The following is a 9,055-nucleotide window of genomic DNA, read 5'->3' on the forward strand; positions in this document are numbered from 1 at the left end:
CTTATTTTGAGCTCCATATTCAGCTGACTTTGGCATGGGAACAGCTCATCCATGCCTTGGGTATCCTGTCGCGTGTGGTAAACATCTAAATAGCTCCAATTGTTTAGGACAAAGCTCTCAGAAATCTTCCAGGGATGAATCTTCACGAAAATATGGATAAAAGCTGCAGTGAATGTGCCCAAAACAGATCTTGAGAGTGAAACGTTGAGGGACTCGGCGAGTCAACCGTGAACTCGGCGAGTAGACCGGACTCCAGCAGAAAATCGTGGAATTGCACATGAACTCGGCGAGTACCGTAGGTGCACTCGGCGAGTTGAACGCTGAGTCGAAAATTAATTTTTCTGCTGTTTATCCTTGGCTGAGGTGCTGAAACAGGACACTTCAGTGATTCTTCTTTTATTTTCTTCAGTAATAACGCATTTTGTCACTCTTATTCCTAACGGACTCAACCTTAGAGGTAACATTTCACATTATCATCTAAAACAACCCTCACTTTAGCCTTGACCAATGAGACTCCTAAATGTATCCTAATCTTCAAACCTGAAAAACAAACAACCACAAGTGAAAGAAAACAAACAGGATCCTAATTAATATTCGGGTACATCAAAGTTCAAACACCAAACAAAAGAAAATAATAAAAAAAAACATCCAAATAAAAGCAAATTTCAAGCTTCTTCTTCCATGTCCTCTCCTCCTGCTCCACTTCCACTTACTTGGTTGTTCCTCCTCTGCATACGCTCCTCCCAACTCATTATGTATGGATATCCGGGCCCGGGCCTTGGAGCAATGTTCATTTGTTGAAAGAGATAAGTGAATGACTCATTATTATAGTTAACACCTCCGCCAATATCATCCAAATACCTCCTATACTCCACATTATTCCACCCTCCATCCTCGTCTTCCACCGGGATAACCGGTGGGTCTTCTCGGGTCCGTTCCCTCCTTTGCCTAACTCTTCTTCCCGACTCCTCAGGAACAATCACATCATCTTCAAGTGGGATTGCATATGAATACCCAAACTTCTCCACAATCCTTGCCCTCCGGAATAATGTAGTGCTAAATGGAGGAGGAGAAATTACTGTTAATGCCCTTGCCTCTTGCATATCCAAAACCCCATACGATCTTGCTAGTCTTGTAACAAACATACCCCCATTAATTTTGGAGGTAATCTTTTCCTTCACAGCTCCATCCGCAAGATATTATGCCAAACAATAAGGCAAGTTGCAAAAAACTTCTGGGGTGATTATGCTCCACAAGTAGAAAATATCGAGAGTAGGGACTTTATCATCATCCTTCCTCATGTTGATGGTGCTAGCAATGAGGCGGTGGATGAGACGGTGGATCGGAGAACAGATATGGCCTTCCTGAGTAGAAGAGGGAATATAAACCCGATTTGCAATACTATTCCACCAAGTGGAGGTAACGACTTCCTCGGGAAGATCCTTATGACATTGCTCCAAAAATGTTTCAAAGTCCTCCGACATAATGACGTTTTGATCATAAAGACCTACCCTCCAAGCAAGTTCTGCTATGCTGCACTGGCGCAGCTCCCCTCCAAGGCAAAAAGTGATAACATTTGGGTTATAGTATTCACTACCACTCCGGAACGAGATAGTAGCAAAGAATTCCCAGCACAGTTCCTTAAATACGGGTTCTTGCATTTTGAAAAGTTGCATCCACCCATCACAGATTATTGTTGCTCCTCTCACTTCAAAAGATTTCACCAAGTAGGGTGTTAACTCCTCTTCCAACCCAGTCTGTCTCAGCGAATCCCAATTAATTGCATTGGGGAGGTAAATCTCTTTCTGTTTCAGCGTCTCCAATCTGTTTTTCGCCCGAGCTTGCGAAGACCTTGAAGTAATTCGTGGGAAGGCAAGCCATGGAATGTCTCCATAACCTCCTCCTCTAGAGCTCTGGCCTCTTCTGTACATGATTTCTGCAGAACAACATCAAGAAAACAACAACAAACAAATCCCAAAAAATTAAAATTAACTGTAACAGATCTAAGACGACATGAACTCGCCGAGTTCATGAACTACTCGGCGAGTAGTATTAACTGCGAGTGCAGTTTCCTCTCGGTCCAGATTGTGTCAACAAAACACAGATATTTGCACAGGGGTTTGCTGTTCTAAGTCCTTTAAGCATAAATTCGCAAGAAATTTTGTCCATATCCTCCTAATTTATCCTAAAATCAAAACCCTAGAATTGAAGTAATCCCCCAAATCCGGATTTTCACATAATAAGTACTAAAAACTGTTAAAGTTCTGACCTTTAGCAAGAATCTGAAGGACAAAATCCTACCTTTGGCTTTGTAGATGAAGATTCAGCGAGAAATCAAAGGAGTTGCTTGAGAGAAAACGAAATGCTCGGCGAGTATGCTTGGGAGGCGGCTGGTGAAAATGATTAGGGTAAAAGAAACCCTATTTACAGATTGTAAAAAAAAAAATTTCAAGTAAATACGTGGACTCGTCGAGTAGGAACACCTACTCGCCAAGTAGAAACGCGAGTTTGCGATTTTTCGTGGATTTCAAAAAGTATTCGCCGAGTAATTTATGAACTCGGCGAGTTCATCATTCAGTTTGAAAAAAACACGATTTTTAAAGCCACCACCCCAAACTTTGAGCATTGCTTGCCCTCAAGCAATCATGTTAAGCATAATTTCAGAAGAAGATTGAAAAAAACAGATCCTAAAAGTGAAAAACAAAAAGAAAAATAAAGGGAAAAGAAATGCAAACTCTAAACTCGGGTTGCCTCCCGGAAACGCTTCTTTTTAAGGAGTCGTTAGCTGGACTCCTTCCCGCTCTACGTTTCTGCCATGCCTTCCAGCAGCAGCCCTTCTTCAAGTTCTTCATTCCTCGGGATTCCTTCTTCATATTTTTTTACCCTATGTCCATTAACTTTGAAAGGAGTGCCATCTCTTGATAATAACTCAATAGCTCCATGTGGAAAAACTTTGTTCACTACAAATGGACCATCCCATCGTGACTTTAGCTTACCCGGAAAGAGTTTGAGCCTTGAATTAAAAAGTAACACTTTTTGCCCTTCGTGAAAGTCTTTATTACCCTTGATTCTTTTGTCATGCCAATTCTTGGTTTTTTCTTTGTAAATCAAGGAGCTAGTGTAAGCCTCATTCCTAAGTTCTTCAAGAGCATTCATTTGCATCAACCGGTTGGTTCTAAGTTCAGCTACATCAAAATTGCACATTTTTAAAGCCCAAAAAGCTTTATGCTCTATTTCTACCGGTAAATGAAATTGCTTCCGATAAACTAGCCTATATGGTGTAGTACCAATAAGTGTTTTGAAAGCTGTTTGGAAGGCCCAAAGTGCATCATCTAACCTATCCGACCATTCCTTTCGATTGCTACCCACCGATCTCTCCAAAATTCTTTTTAATGCTCTATTCGTCACTTCAGTTTGCCCACTAGTTTGTGGATGGTAAGATGTAGAGAATTTATGGGTTACCCCATATTTTCTTAACACTTTTTCTAATTGATCATTGGCAAAGTGAGTGCCCCGGTCACTAATAAGAGCTTTAGGGACTCCAAATCTTGAGAATAACTTCTTTAGAAAGCGCACCACCACCCGAGCATCATTAGTTGGTAAAGCTTGTGCCTCCGCCCATTTGGATACATAATCAACCGCCACCAAAATATATTTGTTCCCTTTTGACATTGGAAATGGTCCCATGAAATCGATCCCCCACACATCAAACACTTCACACACTTGAATACTATGTTGTGGCATCTTGTTTTGGGATGATATGTTTCCCGCTCTTTTGCATACATCACACTCTTTGACATATTGGGTAGCATCTTTAAAAATTGTGGGCTAATAAAACCCAATATCAAATATCTTCTTAGCCGTGTAATGTGCTTCATGATGTCCACCGGTGGGCCCGCAATGGCAATGCTCCAAAATTTCTCGGCTTTCCTTCCCAAATACACATCTCCTTATGATCCCATCCGCGCAGCTTCGGAAAACATATGGCTCGTCCCAAAAGTAGTATTTTATTTCTGAAAGAATTTCTTCTTTTGTTGGTGGGTAAAATCTTTTGGGATATACTTGGTAGCTAAGTAATTAGCTAATCTGCAAACCATGGCTCCTCCCCCGTGGTCAGTAAAATGTACTCGTCCGGAAAGTCATCTCCAATTTTATCTTCTTCCAATGCTTATAAATGCGGGTATTCTAGTCTTGATAAGTGGTCGGCAGCTACATTCTCCATTCCCTTTTTATCGCGTATCTCGATATCAAATTCTTGTAAAAGTAGAACCCAACGTATCAATCTTGGCTTTGCATCCTGCTTTGCAAACAAGTACTTAATAGCAGAGTGGTCAGTAAAAACAATGGTTTTAGATAAATTAAGATAAGGGCGGAATTTTTCAAAAGCATACACCACGGCTAGTAATTCTTTTTCAGTTGTGGTGTAATTTTCTTGGGCCTGATTCAAAGTCTTGCTTGCATAATAAATGGGTCGAAAGTGCTTATCAACCCTTTGGCCAAGTACAGCTCCTAATGCAAAGTCGCTCGCGTCACACATTATTTCAAAAGGTAGGTTCCAATTCGGGGCAATAATGATCGGGGCATTAGTTAATTTTTCTTTTAGAAATTCAAAGGCCTTTAAACACTCTTTAGTGAAATTAAATGGTGCATCTTTTAAAAGTAATTGTGTTAAAGGTCTAGTTATTTTAGAAAAATCTTTTATGAAACGGCGGTAAAAACCCGCGTGACCTAAAAAACTCCTAATGCCCTTTACATTAGTTGGTGGAGGTAATTTAGCAATTGTATCTATTTTTGCCCGATCCACCTCAATTCCTGCTTTGGATACCTTGTGGCCCAAGACTATACCCTCTTTAACCATAAAGTGACATTTTCCCAATTGAGGACTAAATCGGTTTTTTCACACCTTGCAAGCATTAGATCCAGGTTAGCTAGACAATCATGGAAGGAAGATCCAAAAACAGAAAAATCGTCCATAAATACTTCCATGAATTTTTCCACCATGTCATGGAATATGGCCGTCATGCACCTTTGAAATGTCGCAGGTGCATTGAATAACCCAAAGGGCATGCGGCGATAGGCAAAAGTCCCACTCGGGCAAGTGAAAGTAGTCTTTTCTTGGTCAATTGGGTCTATGGGTATTTGGAAGTAACCCAAAAATCCGTCTAAGAAATAATAGTAGCTATGGCTGGACAATCTTTCAAGCATTTGATCAATAAAAGGTAAAGGAAAATGGTCTTTACGAGTGGCATCGTTTTGTTTTCGATAATCGATGCACACTCGCGAACCGGTTACCGTTCGGGTCGGAATAAGCTCGTTCTTCTCGTTTGCTACGACCGTCATCCCCCCTTTCTTGGGCACCACTTGAACAGGACTAACCCATGGACTTTCGGTAATAGAATAAATGATCCCCGCATCTAAAAGCTTGACTACTTCCTTCTTGACCACTTCTTGCATGTTCGGGTTCAGTCTTCTTTGGTGTTGCACTACCGGCTTTGCTTCTTCTTCCAGGTTGATCTTGTGAGAGCAATAAGAGGGGCTTCTTCCCTTGATATCGGTGATACTCCATGCAATGACACTCTTTCTCTTCTTTAGGACATGGACTAATTCTTCTTTTTCAGATTTGGAGAGGTCAGAAGCTATTATAATAGGTTTTTGTTGGCCATCTTCAAGGAATGCGTACTCCAAGTGATCTGGTAGCGATTTCAGTGCTATTTTCGTGTTCTGCATGGTGAACACGTCGGGTCCAGTGAAGGGACTCGTCGAGTCCTGCGCAGGATTCGCGATAACTCTGGGTTCTTCATATGGACTCGGCGAGTAGATCGGGTCTACTCGGCGAGTAGGCTGCTCAGTGGTTTTTATTAGTTCATTATAATCAGCTTCTTCCAGCAGTCTCTCTATTTCCAGTAGGTCTCTTTCAGCATCAAGTTCTTCATCAAAGGCGATGGTGGACTTGTTTGGTTCTTCATTGTTCCATTCCTCCATTAATTCATCCAACATATCGATTGAAAATGTCGTGTCATCACTGTTCGTTGCATGCTTCATGGCTTGATCAACCCCGAAAGTGACTGATTCATCTCCCACCCGTAGAGTAAGTTTTGAATCTCGCATGTCAACTATAGCGCTTGCGGTGTTAAGGAAAGGTCTTCCAAGGATGATCGGGACTTGAGGATCCGCTTCCATGTCCAAAATTATAAAATCCACGGGGAACACGAACTTATCCACCTTTACCAAAAGATCTTCACAGATTCCCCTAGGGAATGTAACCGTTTTGTTTGCTAGGTGGATTGCCATGCGAATGGGTCTTGGCTCGGGGAGATCTAACTTTTTGAAAAATGAATAAGGCATGAGGTTTACACTTTCCCCCGAATCAGCTAGTGCATATATGGTGGCCAAGTTTCCAAATTGACAGGGCAATGTTAAACTTCCCGGATCTCCTTTCTTCTTAGGAAGTGTGTTCAACATAGCAGCTGAACAATTTTCGTCTAGGACCACCTTCTTCACTTCTTCCATCTTCCTTCTATTAGTTAGAAGCTCCTTGAGAAATTTGGCGTATTTTGGCATTTGGGCAACCGCTTCTATGAATGGTATGTTGATTTGAAGAGCCTTTATGTGTTCTAGAAACTTCTGGTAGTCTTCATCATTCTTTTCTTGTCTAGCTCGGGCTGGATATGGCAGTGGAGGCTGATATGGCTTAATAGGAGTTTGACTTTTCTGATCAAGTGGCGGACTCGCCGAGTCCATATCATGGACTCGGCGAGTAGGGTCTGGGCTCAGCTGGTTCTGATCTTGATTCTGCCCTTCTGTCTCCTTTTCTTGCACCGACTTCGGATCTTTGTTTTGAATAGGGGCCATAGGGGTTATAATCTTCCCACTCCTAGTTGTGACAATGTTTATATGTGCGCCTTTTGGATTGTTTTCGGTGTTAATCGGAAGTTCTCCTGGTGCTCTTTGATTCATTTATTGGGCAAGTTTCCCCAACTGCTTCTCAATGTTGTGAATAGATGCTTGCTGATTCCTCAATATTGTTCTTGTATCTTGTATTGCAGCATCGTGGTCATTGTGTCTTTTTTCGGATGCAGCTACAAATTTAGTGAGCATTTCTTCTAGATTTGGTTTCTTTTCTTGTATCGGCTCCTCCTTTTGGTAAAAACCCCTTGCCTTTTGTCTAAATTTCTCCTCCCTTGCTTTCTTGTACTCATCATAAGGGAGCCATTCTTTCTTAGGTTTTCGCCAATCGTCATCGAACCTATCACCACTAGAATAGCATACTTGCACTTTCTTATTCCCATTATCGTCCAAATCACAATCTCTAGTTAGATGAGGCCCATTGAAATTTTCACATCCTACCTGAATAGCATGGATTGTTTGATCCATTTTATCCATCCTTCTATCCATGGTTTTCAACATTGCCATAACTGCCGACAAATCTTCAGAAGCTACGTAAGTCGATCCCTTGGTCATATCATTCCTTGGATTGTGGTATTCTCTAGAATGCTTAGAGAATTCTTCAATAAGTTCTTTGATCACCGGGGGTGCCTTCTTTGTGAGGGGTCCTTGCGAGTCTAGGAGCTGCCTAGTTGTTACATTGACTCCATCATAGAAAATGGAGACTTCTTGTTGGCTATTAAGATCATGATGTGGGCAATTCCTTAGTAGACTTTTGTATCTCTCCCATGCCTCATAAAGCGACTCTCCAGGTTGTTGTTCAAAGTTGGCAATATCTTTCTTCAACTTGGCTATTTTCGAGGGTGGGCAAAACTGGTCAATAAATTCTTCCTTCATCTTAGCCCATGTAGTGATGGATCCGGGAGGGAGTGACTTGAGCCAATCCTTTGCAGCACCTTTGAATGTAACTGGAAGCATACGAAGCAGCTGGGTTTCGCGAGGAACATTTGGAACATTAAAATAATCAGCTACATCATTGACTTCATCCAAGTGTTTATAGGCATCTTCGTGGTCTTTTCCATAGAAGGGGATCTCTTTGAGTTGAGCAAGAATGTGACCCTTAAGCTCAAAAGTGGCAGTCGCGGGAATTGCGGGTTGCACAAGTCCCGGGCCGGTATCATCCCGTATCCTCTTCTTCCATTCGCCCATGGGAACTTCATCAATGTTCGCCATGGTGTTGTCAAAGTTACCTTCCAGATCGCTACCTACTTCAAATTCGCTTTCTTCTCCTTCGGACTCGTTCATGATGTCTTCCTTGATTGGGTCTTCGTTTGCCAAGGAAGAGGTGCTGGATGCTCCTGATTTGCTGCTCTTTTTCTTGCTAAAAACGAATTTGAGATTCTTCAAAGGTGAGTTCTTTGAAGAAGCGGATTCTCCAACGGTTTTTCCTTTGTTCTTTCTTAGAGCGGACTCCGGGTCTTCAAGTGGGGGAACCAAAGACGTATTGGATCCTCGGGTCATGTAACAACTGCAATTAAAGTAAGAAAAACGCGTAAAAAGAACAAAAAGAAACTAAAATAAAAACTGTGAATCAGCGATGGACTCGCCGAGTAGAGTCGATTGCACTCGGCGAGTTTAAGACAGAAACAGAAAAGAAAAGAGAAAAAAATCTAATTAAATTTCTAAAACAGAAAACTATGAATACTAATCCTATCAACTAAATTACCTAAAAAAATAACTTTGTGCAAGATAAATCTCACACAAAGGATCGATAAAACTAGATATTAATGCTAATTTTTGAACCGTTCCCCAGCAACGGCGCCAAAAACTTGATGAGTGTAAAATGCACTGGTTTTATTCCTACTCTAAAAATATAGATTTAGCACACAAAGGCAGTGAACCTGTCTTTTTGTGGTATAGTTGAATAAGTAGGGTGTCGAACTCAGGGAACGGAAATTAAACTAATAACTAATTTTAACTAAACAAGTAATAAAAGTAAAGGGTTTTCTCTAGTTTTACAAGACTAGAAACTTAAACACACCACCTAACACGTAATTAACTAATCAACTAAAGAAAGTAAAAATTCACCAAATTTGATAAAAGGGTTTCTGTTTAGGTCCAACCAATTCACTCCTATGGTTAATTTTATGGTAAAGTAATAAATTAATTG

The 9,055-nt window shown here is 41.1% G+C and overlaps 1 non-coding gene across 1 annotated transcript; it reads left to right on the forward strand.

Moving 5' to 3' along the window:
• Positions 1-7,627: 7,627 nt before the first annotated feature.
• Positions 7,628-7,734, forward strand: LOC145168261 (small nucleolar RNA R71). Its single transcript, XR_013741828.1, has one exon. It is a non-coding gene; the product is annotated as a small nucleolar RNA R71 (small nucleolar RNA).
• The last annotated feature ends 1,321 nt before the right edge of the window (positions 7,735-9,055 follow it).

The sequence above is a fragment of the Lactuca virosa genome, chromosome 3 (genome assembly GCF_052849685.1).
Source record: "Lactuca virosa cultivar CGN04683 chromosome 3, Lactuca_virosa_CGN04683_v6, whole genome shotgun sequence".
NCBI lineage: Eukaryota > Viridiplantae > Streptophyta > Magnoliopsida > Asterales > Asteraceae > Lactuca > Lactuca virosa.